Below are 16,120 nucleotides of genomic sequence, written 5' to 3' on the forward strand. Positions count from 1 at the left end.
GAAGAGTCTCAGAGCGGCTCACAATCTCCTTTACCTTCCTCCCCCACAACAGACACCCTGTGAGGTGGGTGGGGCTGGAGAGGGCTATAACAGCAGCTGCCCTTTCAAGGACAACTCCAGCCAGAGCTATGACTGACCCAAGGCCATGCTAGCAGGTGCAAGTGGAGGAGTGGGGAATCAAACCCGGTTCTCCCAGATAAGAGTCCGCACACTTCACCACTACACCAAACTGGCTCTCCGCTGGCAGACCTGGCAATCCTAATTCTGCTTGGGTTTTTTTTGGGGGGGGGGGGGAGCCACATGGAATATTGTCTTAGAGAGGGGTAGGTAAAAATATTTGGAAAAATAAATTTCAGGAAGAAGAACGAGAGAGTAGCAGAAGGGGAAAATGATGGTGCAGCTACTACTGTTAGGAAAACAATGCTAATGAAAAGGATTGACAAAGGTGCAGATTCATACAATTAAAGGTGCTCTCAGGAAATATCTCTCCCCTCCCCATTCCTAGCCCCTTTCCTCTAAAAATATTTATTTGTATCTCTTTGTCTGTCCAATGTATTTTTATTCCATCCTTCCTTCAAGTAGCTCGGGGAAGTATATACACATTTCTCCATTTCCCCCCTTTCCCATTTTAGCCACAAAACGACCCTGTGAGATAGGCTGGGTTCAGAGTATATGATTAGTCCCAAGGTCACCCAACAAGCTTCATTGATTGGCTGGAAATTTAACCCCCTGTATCCCCATTTGACCTCCAGCGGCAACTGAATCGAGGTGGCGTGGCCGTGCTGATGTTGTTAGATCTGTCGGCGGCGTTCGATACGGTCGACCATCAGCTACTGACCCGCCGCCTCGCCGACATAGGGGTTAGGGGGTTGGCCTTACAATGGCTTTCCTCCTTCCTCAAGGGACAGGGACAAAGGGTGGCAATCGGGGGCGAGCTCTCCCAGAGGCGCACACTAGACTGCGGGGTGCCCCAGGGAGCAGTTCTCTCTCTGATGTTATTTAACATCTACATGCCCCCCCCTAGCCCAGATTGCCCGGAGGTTTGGGCTTGGGTGTCATCAATATGCAGATGACACCCAGCTCTATCTGCTAATGGATGGATGGCCTGACTGCGTCCCAGGGAATCTGGACCAGGCACTGCAGGCCGTGGCAACTTGGCTTAGGCTGAGTGGGCTGAAGCTGAACCCGACGAAGACAGAGGTCCTTTGCGTGGGCCGCGGCGCCCTAGGGGGGGAAATACCTCTCCCGTTTTTTGTCAAGAGCCTGGGAGTTCTACTGGAGCCTTCATTATCAATGGAGGCCCAGGTAGCAGCCACTGCCAAGTCGCCGTTTTTTTAATCTGAAGCGGGCAAGGCAGTTGGCCCCTTTCCTGGAGCATCGGGACCTAGCAACAGTGATTCATGCGACAGTCACCTCAAGGTTGGATTACTGTAATGCCCTCTACATGGGGCTGCCTCTGTGTCGAACCCGGAAGCTGCAGCTGGTGCAGAACGCGGCGGCTAGGCTGTTACTAGGACTCCCGAAGTGGGAGAATACAGCCAGGGCTGCGCGAACTGCACTGGCTGCCAATTACATACCGGGTTCGCTACAAAGTGCTATATGGTCGAGGACCTGCCTACCTGAGGAACCGTCTCTCCCCATACGAGCCCCAGAGAGCACTGAGGTCAGCAGGGAAGAACAAGCTGACTATCCCCGGGCCAAAGGAGGCAAAATTGCAGAACACCCGCGCACGGGCCTTCTCCATTGCAGCTCCATGCCTGTGGAACCAGCTCCCGGAAGAAGTGCGGGCCCTGCGGAGTCTTGACCAATTCCGCAGGGCCTGCAAAACCATCCTTTTTAGGTTGGCCTTTGCAGACTGCTGATTAGGGATCCGTCAAAGTGACTTCTGTCTCAGTGAACTTCATCATCATGCAAACAGACAGAATAGTGCCAGGAACACCACTGTTACTGTTAAATTATGTCGAATGTAATTTAGAATGGTTTTTAAGATAATGTTGATTTTAAAACTATTGTATAACTTTTATATGAATATTTTGTTAGCCGCCCTGAGCCTGCCTAGGCGGGCAAGGCGGGATATAAATAAAATTTATTATTATTATTATTTGTCTCAAAACAAACCAAAGAAGATCCAGAAAAATCCATAAAAATACGATTACAACTTTGGCGAAACAAATGACTTGAGTTTTCTCAAGCAAATAACCTTTTTTCCCATCATTTCCCCAGCTCCGAGAACACCCAATTGTCTGACTGCACCTGAATCACCATTCAACAGGGTCCTACTTCTCATTTACAATTCAAGCGCAACCCCCCTCCCCTTTTCAATAGAATGATAGTTTATATTTGTAACCTTTCACCAAGACAAATACGAAGGAGGGGGGGGAGTTATGTGTGAATGTTTGTGTACATTCCTAATGCCATAATTTAAAGACCAAAGCATTAGCAAGAGGCACAAGGGCATGAAGTGACAGCCGTCTTGGTGGAAAATGCAAAATTACCATTTTAATGGATGGTGTGTTGACTTGCCGCTTCTCCCTGGGGGAGCCTGTTTGATTTCGTTTGCTTGTTAGCAGGAGGATTTGACATAAGCGATTAATGCAGAGTTCATTAAGGTAGTATTTTTTTCCCCTACCGGGTTTCGAGAGGGGGAGGGAAACACAACAACCCAAAGGGAGCAACATTGCATTAACAAAGAGATGGAGATTTAACATGCCCTCTATTATAAGCACCTAGGTCTAATGATAAAGACTCTGGGAAGCTATCAGAAGAGCATCAAAGCTTTCCCCTTTTAAAAAAAAGCACTCTGAACTTTACATTCCACAAAGAAATCACTAATTAGATATGACCCCTTCTGCACTCTCAAAAATACTATTGCTAGAACTTTGAGCGAGAATCATCAATCTGAGCTTTAGCAGGCAAACGAGGGATTAACCCCTTGCAACAACAGACTCCTTTAAACAGTGATTTAAAACAAAACAAAAAAATCCACAGGTTTTGAGCAGTGGTTATAGATGAGCACCCAAGCTGAGCCTTGACTAGAGAGGATTAAGACACTATGAGGAGCCTTTTTGGATCAGACCAATGGGCCACCTACTTGAGTATCTTGTAGGGTTGCCAAGTCCAATTGATGAAATATCTGGGGACTTTTGGGGTGGAGCCAGGAGACATTGGGGGTGGAGCCAGGAGCAAAGTTGTGACAAGCATAATTGAACTCCAAAGGGAGTTCTGGACATATCATAAAGGGACTGCACACCTTTTAAATGCCTTCCCTCCATTGGAAATAATAAAGGATAGGGGCATTTTTTTTTTTGAGGCTCCTACAATTGGACCCCCTAGTCCAATTTTTTTGAAACTTAGAGGGTGTCTTGAGAAGAGGCACTGGGTGCTATGCTGAAAATTTGGTGCATCTACCTAAAAAAAAAAAAAAACCACACACATCGAGCCTCAGATACCCGCAGATCGATTCTCCATTATACCCTATGGAAATTGGTCTCCATAGGAAACAACGGAGTGCCCAGAAGACATTTCCCTCCCCAGCTTTCTGATGACTCTGAAGCGGGGAGAAGGCCTCCAAAGTGGGGGATCCCCTGCCCCCACCTGGGGATTGGCAACCCTGGCATCTTGCTTCCCCTAGTGGCAACCAAATGCTGCTGGAAATCCCATACCAAGGGGCGCAGAGGCCAAGGCATCTCCCAATAGTTGCCTCATCTCCACCTTGAACTGGTTTTCAGAAGGATGCTGCCTTTTTAGTATATATAGAAAGTGACACATGATCCCACTCGTGGCTATCTAAACTGGTGGGCTGGGGCCACAGTGACACTGAACAGAGCCCCCCTGCAAACTTGGGGATGCCCAGGCTTCCAGAAAAATCTTAAAATTGTAGCCCCAGAGCAGTGTTGAGCCTTGCAGCAGCTGCGGTCAAGCCCAGGAACCTTGCCAGCCAAGGCAGTGGATGCGGTGAAGCCGAGGAGCTGTTGTGGCTGTTGTGTAGCAGCTGCAGCAAACCCCAGAACTATGGTAGGCCCAGCAGCAGCTGCAGAAGAGTTTGGAAGCCATGCTGAGCCCAGCAAGAAAGTGAGGGAAAAGATAAGACTCCCTCCCTACACAAGTTTCTCCAGGAGTGCCGACACTTGTCATGCCTAATAGCCTTTGACAGTTCTATCCACCACGAATTTGATTGCATTTCTCCAGACTGAAGGAGCAGGAGTGCCAGCTCTGGCTAAGGAAAACCCTGGGAACTCAGGGACAGATCCTGGGGACTACACTTGTCAATCCCAGGCTTGGAAATTCCTGGAGATTTGGAAGGGGGTAGTCTAAGGAGGGTGGGGTTTGGGGAGGACAGAGATCTCAGAGGAGTGTAATGCTATAGAATCCACCCTCCAAAGGAGCATATTTCATCAAATAAGTTTATTTCTGTTGTCTGGAGACCATAGGGTTGCCAATCCCCAGGTGGGGGCAGGGGATCCCCCGGTTTGGAGGCCCCCCCCCTGCTTCAGGGTCGTCAGAAAGCGGGGGGAGGGGAGGGAAATGTCTGCTGGGAACTCTATTATTCCCTAGGGAGATTTATTCCCATAGAAAATCATGGAGAATTGATCCGCTGTTATCTGGGGCTCTGGAGGGGGCTGTTTTTTGGGGGTAGAGGCACCAAATTTTCAGTATAGCATCTGGTGCCTCTCCCCAAAATACCCCCCAAGTTTCAAAAAGTTTGGACCAGGGGGTCCAATTCTATGAGCCCCAAAAGAAGGTGCCCCTATCCTTCATTATTTCCTATGGAAGGAAGGAATTGAAAAAGTGTGCCGTCGCTTTAAATGTGATGGCCAGAACTCCCTTTGGAGTTCAATTATGCTTGTCACAGCCTTGATCTTTGCTCCACTCCTAATGTCTCCTGGCTCCACTCCCAAAGTCCCCAGATATTTCTTGAGTTGGACTAGGCAACCCTAGGAGACCAGTTGTAGCTCTGGGAGAGCACCAGGCCCCAGCTGGAGGTTGTGTAACAAACAAAGAGCAATGGGGATAGTAGAGCAGGGAAAGTAGGTAAACACCTTCATGAAGACCAGCCTCCTATCTTATACGAAGTATGAATTTTACTTATAAAAACAGTATCATTCGAACATACAAAGTCTTAAGTGCAAACAAAGGAACAGATGTGACCCCACCCACAGTCATTTAAATTGAAAGTCCATGTCCATAGTGCTTCAACAACAAGGTGCTGATCGTAGTTCCAGCATAGCAGTTATCCACGGAGACCCATGCTTCTGTCCTCAAATGCACAGCTAGGCATAAAACGATATGCGACGCAGTAGTACGCTCTCCCACGTTTCGCTGTTTGCTTCTACAAGCTTTTCCAAAAATTTTCAAAATACAAACTGTAGGCCATCTCCCCCCACCCCCAACATGATAGATTTCTACCAGCAAGGAGAGATTTCATTGTTCCTTTAGTGCATTAGGGGAAAAGGGATCCTTCCCCCAGCTGTGATCAGAAATGGTGCATTCCACCCAACCACTTGGGATCTCTGCTATTTCATTCTGCTGTGCATAGCAGATCCAGTATAGGAGCGCAGACGTCTGCTAGGTCAGACCAAGGGTTCATCTTCTGGTCAGGCATCTTGTTTTCCACTGTGACCCAACAGATGGAAGGCCTACAAGGCAGAGCACAAGGGCAACATCCCACCTCCAGCTACTACCTCCCGGTTCCTGGTATGTCGAGGTACAGGATCTCTGAATCTGGAAGCTCTATATTTTCTGTTATGGTTACTATCCATTGATTGACCTGTCCTCCATGGTGGCTAGTATTAGTATTCAATATCTAGCCAGGGGAACCAGCTGCAAAGGAGGGAAATCAACTGAGCCCCTTTCCAAACAATCTGGGAAATCATTCTACAGCTTTCCTAATTCACATGCAGTTAACTGCCTGCTTAGAATCATAGAGTTGGAAGGGACCCCCAGCGTCATCTAGACCAACCTCCTGCACAATGCAGGAAATTCACAAATGCATCCCTCCACACTCCCAGTGACCCCTGCTCCATGCCCAGAAGATGGCAAGGGGGAAAAGAAAACCCTTAACAACTTGACACTGATGCAACCCTCCCTGCTCTCTCTCTTGCGGTCTGCCTATGTTCACAGAATCAGCATTTCTGTCAGATGGCCATCAAGCCTTTAGTTTGAAAACCTCCAAAGAAGGAGAGCCTACTACCTCCTGAGGAAGCCTGTTCCACTGAGAAACCATTCGAACTGTCAGGAAGTTATTCCTAATGTTTAGCTAAAGACTTCTTTTGATTTAATTTCAACCTGTTGGTTCTGTTCCACTTTTCTGGGGCAACAGAAAACAAACCCCCACCATCTTCTATATGACAGCCCTTCAGGTATTCGAAGATGGTTATCATATCACTAATGTTTAGTAATCAGGTTGCTCACTAATGCGTAACTACAGAAAAGAGAATAGAAAGGGCTAACTTTCTGTTCAGCTTTCTCACCTAGTCACCTCATGATGATATTTCTCCATGAGCACCAATTTAGGTCTAGTTTAAGACTTAGATGGTAAAAGAAGTTAGATAATACAATGAATCTTTCTGTATAGAACAAAAAACGTCCTTACTTAGGGCTCAGCTAATGCAATCTGTACTCCCATAAGGGGAAATTGTAAAATGCTTCATCATTAGTATTTAATTCCTCACAGATTAAATAAAATCTGTGAAGAATTAAGTACCAGAGATAAAGTATTTTGTAATGAGTTTTTCCTTATGTTAATACAGACTGCATTAGTAAAACTCCAAGTCAGTATTTTGACGCCATTGTAAAAAAAGTGCTAGAAATCATGTGTGTGTTTTAATTGTCATGGGGGAAAAAATTGGATCAGGCTTCACAAACTGATACCAATGCTCCCTCTTCTACTTGTCTTCCTATTTGGTTCCCAGTTGTTTCCTTTATTGCCAGTAATCCAAAGTTATTTGATAGTTACTCCTCTCTGGATGTTTTATTACACTAAACAGTATACAATTGAGTGTGTACCGTTATCTCCTCATCATCCATTTCTTTCTCCATTTCATGTTAGAATGCCACAATACCTGTAAATGTTCTGTGATACCATTTTGCCTAACTCTGTATATTGTTTATATTGTATTGTTATTCAATGGCTATTTTATTGACTTGTTTGATTATTTGAATGGTAATATTAAGTTCTATTTTATATCCTTGCATACCTCTCAATAAAATTCAGTTTCTTTTTAAAAAATAAAAATAAATTGAGTGTTTGTTAAGAGCTGCCAAGTCACTTCCAACTTATGGAGACCTTATGCATTTGGGTGCCCCTACCTCAAAAATAGGTGGGTAGAATCAGGGCCTTTTTTGGTAGAAAAAGCCCAGCAGGAACTCATTTGCATAATAGGCCACACCCCTGAGATATTCATTGTTTCACACACGGCTTTTTTGTAGAAAAAGCCCAGCAGGAACTCATATGCATATTAGGCCACATACCTTGACACCAAGACAGCTGGAACTGCATCCCGGTGCATTCCTGCTCAAAAAAGGCCCTGGGCAGCATCCTGGGAGAGAGTCTTCTTGGTCAGGAAGACATGGCTGTTTCATGTGGCATTCCTTCAGTGATCCTGTCTTCCTGCCCAATTTTAAATTGTTGTTCTTAGGTATAAGTGTCTTATTGCACTGTATGTGTATTTTAACAGGGTTTTAATATCTAGAATGATGTGTTTTTGCTTGGTTTTAAGATATGTTTTTATTATGGATATTTTTAATCTGTTAGCTACCTTGGGGGCCACGATGAGAGCAGAAAGGTGGGGGGTATAAAGGTTGTAAATAAAAAAATAAAATGAAATTATGGAGCCTGTAGCACCTCCCCAACCATTCATGATAAGAATGTAACAGCCCGGCTGAATCAGACCAATAGTTCATCTATTCCAGCATCCTGTCTCACACAGTGGGCAGCCAGTTTCTCTGGATGGCTAACAAGAGGATATCCCCTTATGCTGTCTCCTGGCTCTGGGATTCCTCTCAGTTACCATGGGTAGCAGCCACTGATAGAAGTATCCTCCACACATCTATCTAATCTCCTTTTAAAGCTGCTTATTCCTGTGGCCATCGAGACATCCTCTGGCAGCAGATGCCACATATTAATCACCATCAGTAAAGTAGTCAAAAGCCCCACGGTGCAGAGTGGTAAAGCTGCAGTGCTGCAGTCTGAGCTCTCTGCTCACGTCCTGAGTTCAATGCCGGAGGAAGCTGGGTTCAGGTAGCCGGCTCAAGGTTGACTCAACCTTCCATCCTTCCAAGGTCGGTAAAATGAGTACCCAGCTTGCTGGGGGAAAGTGTAGATGACTGGGGAAGGCAAGGGCAAACCACCCCGTAAAAAGTCTGCCATGAAATTGTCGTGATGTGACGTCACTCCAGAGTCAGAAATGACTGGTGCTTGTATAGCGGACTACCTTTACCTTTTTTAAGCAGTATGTTCCTTTTGTCTGTCCTAAACCTACTGCCCACCAGCTTCATTGGATCCCATTGAGGTGCAGTATTTTGGGAGAGGGAGAAAAATGTATCTTTATCAACTCTCTCCACCCTAAGCATAATTTTATAAACCTTTGCCATGCCCCCCCCCCCCCTTAGTTGTCTCTTTTCTAAACTGAAAAGTCCCAGACTTTTCAGACTTTCCTCATAGGGGAGGTGCTCCAAATCCCTAATCATCTTGGTTGCCCACCACTATACTTTTTCTGGCTCTGGAATGTCCTTTTGAAGATAGGGTGACCAGAACTGTATGCAGTATTCCAAATGAGGCCACATCATAAATCTATACCAAGGGCACTACAATATCATCCGTTTTATTCTTTATGCCTTTCCTAATAACTCCTAACACTGAGGAGTTTTTCAACACTGCAGCACACTGGGTTGACACTTTCATTGAGCTGTCCACTATGACCCCAAGTTCTTTTCCCCTCCCAGCTGCAGAAAGTTCAGACCCTGTTCACCTATACCTGAAATTGGGGGTTTTGGTCCAAACGTGATGCTGAATGCAAACTGATGTCACCAACCACACAGATTCAGAAAATCCCACAAGGCTTCAGAAAGAAGTGAAACTTCACCTTCACAACTATTGCACAACTGTAAAACTGTTTGGCAGCTGTCTGAGTCAGATTCCAGCAAGGCAAGAAGATCTGAAGTTTGGCTCCTGAGTGATTGTAGCTGCTGACAACAGTTTGTTTGCCTTCTAAAAATGACCAATGCAATTTGTAGAACCCTCCTGGAAATGTGGTCAAATTTCAGCAGACTTTTTCCATATGTGGTGGCACTGTTCCACTTTTCCAATTTATTTAAAGACTATTATTTTGCAATTTATTTATTTTTTGCAGTCATTGTCTGGCAACCCCGTAGGGTTTAAGGCAAGAGGTGTTCAAAGGTGGTTTGCCATTGCCTGCCTCTGCATAGCACCCTGGATTTCCTTGGTGGTCTCCCATCCAATACCAACCAGGGCTGACCCTGCTTAGCTTCTGAGATCTGATGAGATCCAGGGAGCTGGGCTATCCAGTTCAGAGCTCATCAAATATATGGTGCTAAAGGAGCTGTAGACCCAAAAATTTGTACAGGGGTCTTGTTGTTGTACAGGGGCACCTGAAAGACTATGTTACCTGTATATATCAGCTTTATTGTCCACTGCAAAAACAAAAACAAAACCCTGTAACGAATGGGTGGCATAACTGTACAATTCCATCTACTGTAATGTAGGCAGGCAAAGTTTGGCAGGCTGTCAGGCTCTCATAACTAACAGAAATTATCCCATTAAAAGACAACTCAAAGCGATATTTGAAGCCATCTGGAAACCTTTACTTCAATTCCGGGAAGGAGAAGGGAAGTGAGATACAAACCATTATCATTGGCTTTCACTAATTTAAGTAACAATTCACTCAAAAAGAGATTTACTTTAAATGAATGTAGTTTTTTGTGTAATATCCTACTGCATGATGTGATTGCATGGTATCTATTCAGCTGACTGCTATATGCCTTATCAGTAGGGATGCCCAATGCAACCTGGGAAACTCCTGGAGATCTGGGTGTGGACAGGGGTGGAATTCTAGCAGGAGCTCTTTTGCATATTAGGCCACCCCCCCCCCCCCCGATGTAGCCAATTCTCCAAGAGCTTACACTTATGGAGGATTGGATATATCAGGGGTGTGTGGCCTAATATGCAAAGGAGCTCCTGCTAGAATTCCACCCTTGGGTGTGAAACTTGTGGAGGGTGGAACTTTGGGAGATAAGGGATGTGATGCCAGAGAGTCTTCCCTCCAAAGTGTCCAACCCCCTCCCCCCAGGGGAAAGGTTTTCTGTTATCTGGGTATTGGTTGTAATTCTGGGAGACTTCTAGCCCCCACCTCAAGGCTGGCAACAAGCCCACTTGTCAGTACACACCCTCTTGAGTTGCTTCTTCATTTATTTTTCTATTAGGGAGTCCTGGCCATCACATTTAAAGGGACCGCGCACCTTTTAAATGCCTTCCCTCCATTGGAAATAATGAAGAACAGAGGCACCTTCTTTTGGGGCTCATAGAATTGGACCCCCTGGTTCAATCTTTTTGAAGCTTGGAAGGTGTCTTGAACAAAGGCATCAGATGCTATACACAAATATGGTGCCTCTTCCTCAAAAACAGCCCTCCCAGAGCCCCAGATACCCGTGGATCAATTCTCCATTATACCTTATGGGAATTGGTCTCCATAGGGAATAACGGAGTGCCCAGCAGCCATTTCCCTCCCCTCACCCACTTTCTGATGACCATGAAGTGGGGGGAGGCTCTCCAAATGAGGGATTCCCATATCAGTTAGGTGTAAGCCACCTGGGGATTGGCAACCCTATTTGTGTGTGTGTGTGCTTAAACAGTAATTAATGGTAAATGATCGTCGGTTGTGCTTATTTCTCTTTGATAACCATTGCCTGCATGTACCTGCATTTATCTACAATCAATTAAAAAAAATAAAACAAAGGTCCAACAGCCTGATTTGGTGCAGTTTTGTCTTGCAAGTGTGTCCCAGAGTGCACTTTTCCCCAAATAAATACCCTAGGACTGCAGATGGGTAATGTATTGCTGCGAAGCAAATGGGATTTCTGCAAGCACGGCCTGGTCCATCAATTATACAGCCATCAACGTCTGCACCACTTTAGAGCAACGGTCAACTTATGGGTCACGATCGATTGCTGACTCTGACTCTATGTTTTCATCGATCAGTTTAAAAAATTGTTTGTAATGGCTTTGATTGTATTTTGTTTAAGTGACATTGGGATCTTTTTTGGATCACAAGACAGGTCGGAAATTAATTTGATGGAAAAAAAGATAATGTCTCTGCTCTGAAAGTTGGTGGCCTAAATTTAGACAGCAAGGACAGCCATGGGGCGGCGAGACAATTTCCTTTCTACCGGAATCCCAGCTTCTGCACGAGTGACAAAATATTCAAGATCCACTTGCTCCTTTGCCTCTGGTCACCCAAGCTATGGGAAAGATGTTTTCGATTTCGAGTGCTGCTTTAATAGGACCGGCCGAGATAGTCCAAAACCACAAAAGGAAGAAAGATCAAAGAGATAAATCCAATCAAAAATACAGTCAATTCCAATATATCCCCAATTCCTGAGTTAAATGACCTCCAGTAAACCAGCAGATGAAGCACCCAAGCCTGAAATGATGCTCAAATTGCTACATCAACTAAACTACTATTGAATGACAGACTGGGAAGCCGAAATCAAGACTGGCAGCAGAACTGGCCTCCTAATGGATTCCTGCACACAGCTCACATGCTAGCAAACTATGTGCTCAGAGTAAAATGTGCAAAGCTATGGCAGGTTCTTGCCAACTAGAGATCTGTCTAGGGACTATCAGTGCAATCTTATGCACAATTACTCCAGTATAAGTTCAAAATATGAATCCAATAGCATCTTAAAGACTAACAACATTCCCCAGGCAGTGTTCCCTGGTGCGAGCTAGCTGACAGTTTTTTTTTAGCCTCTGGCTCATACCTTTTTATCTCAGCTCAGGAAATGTTTTTGTTTGTTTGTTTATTTATTTATTATTTATATCCCGCCCTACCCACAAGGTGGCTCAGGGCGGCTCACAACAGATAGTCAGACATAAATTAAATTAGCATTTAAATATATAAGCATTTAAAACATTCAAAACATTTAAAACCTTAAAAACATCAAACCTTATAACAGTATGTATAGCAAGAATCTGATAAAGCTACATTTAGTTTCCCATATCAGTTAGGTGTAAGCTAGCCGGAAGAGGGTTGTCTTACAGGCCCTGCGGAACTGAATAAGATCCCACAGGGCCCTCACCTCCTCCGGCAGCTGGTTCCACCATATAGGGGCCATAACAGAGAAGGCCCTGTCCCTAGTAGATTTAAGGCGGGCTTCTTTTGGCCCAGGGATAGCGAGAAGATTTATTAATATTTATTAATATTTATTGATAACCATGGTTTTATCTGTTTTTATCTGTTTTAAATGCTGATCCCTTTATATGTTTAAATACTGTAATTTTGTTGGATCTATCACTGGAAGCCGCCCTGAGCCACTTGTGGGAAGGGCGGGATATAAATCCCAAATAAATAAATAAATAAATAAATAAATAAAAAGATTTTGGGTTCCCGATCTCAGTACTCTCTGGGGAACATGTGGGGAGAGACGGTCCTTCAGGTAGGCAGGTCCCAGGCCATATAGGGCTTTAAAGGTAATGACCAGCACCTTGTACCGAACTCGGTATGTTATTGGGAGCCAGTGCAGAGCCCGAAGACCCGGCCGAATGTGCCCCCATCTTGGGAGGCCAAATAACAGCCGGGCCGCGGCACTCTGCACCAACTGCAATTTCCGAGTTCAGCACAGGGGCAGCCCCATGTAGAGGGCATTGCAGTAGTCCAACCTCGAGGTGACCGTAGCATGGATCACTGTTGCTAGGTCGTCGCGATCCAGGAAGGGAGCCAACTGCCTTGCCCGCCTAAGATGAAAAAACGCGGACTTGGCAGTGGCTGCTATCTGAGCCTCCATCTTTAAGGAAGGCTCCAATAGTACCCCCAGGCTCTTGATCCTGTCTGCTGCCATCAGCGGCGCACCGTCAAAAACTGGCAGGGGGATTTCCCCCCGCCCCCCGGTCCCCGACAACCCAAGCAAAGGACCTCTGTCTTCACAGGATTTAGTCTCAGTCCACTCAGTCTGAGCCACTCAGCCACGGCCTGTAGTGCCCGATCCAGATTTTCCAGGGTGCAGACCGGTCGGCCGTCCATAAGCAGATAGAGCTGGGTGTCATCAGCATACTGGTGACACCCCAGCCCATACCTTTGGGCAATCTGGGCAAGGGGTCGCATAAAGATGTTGAATAACATCGGGGAGAGAACTGCCCCTTGGGGCACACCACAATCGAGTGTGCGCCTCCGGGATAGCTCCCCCCCCCAATCGCGACCCTTTGTCCCCGACCTTTAAGGAAAGAGGAAAGCCACTGTAAGGCCAACCCCTGAATCCCCGCGTTGGCAAGGTGGCAGGTCAGTAATCGATGGTCGACCGTATCGAATGCAGCCGATAGGTCCAACAACATCAGCACTGCCGAGCCACCCCGATCCAGATGCCGTTGAAGGTCATCTACCAGGGCAACCAACACCGTCTCCGTCCCATGGCCCGGGTGAAAGCCGGACTGAAGTGGGTCAAGGATGGAAGCGTCTTCCAGGACGGTCTGTAACTGCATCGCCACTGCCCTCTCAATAAGTTTGCCCCAAAAGGGCAAATTTGAAACCGGCCGATAGTGTGCCAATTGGGCCGGGTCTAAAGATGTTTTTTTTAGGAGGGGGCGGACCACTGCCTCTTTAAGCGGAGTTGGAAAATGCCCTTCTGTCAGGGATCTATTTATGATATCCCGTACAGAATATCTGAGATCCCTCTGGCAAGATTTAATAAGCCAGGAGGGGCATGGGTCCAATTTACAAGTTGTTGAGCGAGCAGATAAGAGAATCCTGTCAACTTCCTCCAGGCTGAGGGGGCTAAAACCATCCAGAATGTAATCCGAAGACAGGCTCGGGGCCTCGGTTTCGCTAACTGTCTCAAAACTGGCAGGAAAGTCGAGGTGGAGTGACGCGATCTTATCCGCAAAAAATTTCGCAAAAGCCTCACAGCCTATTTCCAATTCAATAGAATTTGGTCTGCCTTGTGGCAGTGTTGTAAGTCCTCGAATTATATCGAACAATTGTGCCAGGCGCGAAGTTGCAAATGCAATCTTGGCCGCAAAGTGTGCTTTCTTTGCGGATTTGGTTGCCATCTCATAGGCCTTCAAACTCTCTCTATAAGATGTTCGGATCACTTCGTCTCGAGTACGCCGCCATTGCCTCTCCAGTCGTCTGAGTCCCCGCTTTAATTGCCGCAGCTCCTGGTTAAACCAGGGTGACGGCTTCAGGCGGGGGCGCAGAGGGCGCCTAGGTGCGATCACCTCGATGGCTCTGGAGAGTCCATCGTTCCAGGACTCTACCAGATCATCCAGGGAATCGCCAGTGGGCCAGGTATCCCGCAGGGCCGTTAGGAACCTTTCCGGGTCCATCAAGCTCCGTGGGCGAGGTAAAATACGCTCTCCGCCTAAACAGGTTTGGAGTGACATATCCATACAAGCCTTGAGGGCAAAGTGATCCGGCCATGGCACTGCTTCCATTGCAATATTGTTCACTGATACTCCTGCCGCGAAGACCAGGTCTAACATGTGTCCCGCCTGATGAGTGGGCGTTGTAACAACCTGGGAGAGTCCTAGTGTTGCCATGGACGACACTAGGTCCATCGCCTGACTGGCTCCAGAGCAAGAGGATTTATGCAGTAGCTCGCAACTTGAATGCCAGAAGCTCACAAAGGAGAATTTTTGCTCAGAAGATTCCATAGCTTAGATGGAGTATTGGGTATAAACTTTTCCAAGGTATCTGACAAAGGGTTAAGTGTGCGGACTCTTATCTGGGAGAACCGGGTTTGATTCCCCACTCCTCCACTTGCACCTGCTAGCATGGCCTTGGGTCAGCCATAGCCCTGGCAGAGGTTGTCCTTGAAAGGGCAGCTGCTGTGAGAGCCCTCTCCAGCCCCACCCACCTCACAGGGTGTCTGTTGTGGGGGAGGAAGGTAAAGGAGATTGTGAGCCGCTCTGAGACTCTTTGGAGTGGAGGGCAGGATATAAATCCAATATCTTCATCTTCATGGATACAGCTACCTGCCTGAGACATCCTCCTGACTAAACTCATTGATTTCAATGGGCTCAAGGTAAAATAATTACATAGGAGTGCACTGTTAGAAAGCACAGGTGGATTTCCAGAAGCACGATGTACACTTCAGATGTCAAAGAAGAGACTTTGCAGTCCATCATAGGAAAAGAAACAAAGAACATAGCCTCACTTTTATATAACAACATTTTATATCCCACATTTCATTCCCCGCAGGTGAACAGTGACTCACTACAGGCATAGCCTTACACTATGGGCTAGCATCAAAGGTTGAGATGGTCCTACATCAGTTGAAGTTGATGATTCAGTAGAAGGTCCACTTTCGAGCAGAGACATCTGGTCCATCTGCTTCCACCAGGAGTGGGAGATTGCCCTGGAGATTCCTAAGCAACAATTTCCAGGATTCTTTAGGGGAAACCAAGATGGTTAGGGCCAAAAGCAGAGGTCGTGTCCAGATATCCATGAGTACAATCCCCAGTATTCATCTTTTCTTCCTAAATAACAGAGGAAGGCCAGCTCGATTCAGATTGGGACTGTGATATGAAGAAAGGTTTAAGTTTCCATCATGCAATTTTTCTGAGCCGAAATGGCCCATTTGGGCAACCTCAGGGACTCATATCAGTTCTTGTGCATTTCTCTGATGGGGCTCATAGTAGCTCAGTAGTGCTGTTTCAGGACAGGTAAACACCACCAAAGGAAGCCTTAACCTGGCCTTTCCATCATACCATGGCCCTGATCCAACCAAATCTCCACATGTTTGCTATTTAGAGAAAAAAATGTCAAGAGCTGCATTCACAAACCTCCTGGTATTGTATCGGGATTTTGGACTGCCCCTTTAAGTGACGGAAATAAGTTATGGGATAGATATGCCCAGAGGGGAAGCCGAAATTTTGTGCTAGCCATGATCA

General features: G+C 46.2%; 1 protein-coding gene across 2 annotated transcripts in view; it reads right to left on the minus strand.

Moving 5' to 3' along the window:
• The window catches only part of NTM (neurotrimin), a 1,406,997-nt gene that overhangs the window by 1,014,041 nt on the left and 376,836 nt on the right, over positions 1 to 16,120 (minus strand). The window lies entirely within an intron of this gene.

Source organism: Heteronotia binoei, chromosome 12 (genome assembly GCF_032191835.1).
Source record: "Heteronotia binoei isolate CCM8104 ecotype False Entrance Well chromosome 12, APGP_CSIRO_Hbin_v1, whole genome shotgun sequence".
Classification (NCBI taxonomy): domain Eukaryota; kingdom Metazoa; phylum Chordata; class Lepidosauria; order Squamata; family Gekkonidae; genus Heteronotia; species Heteronotia binoei.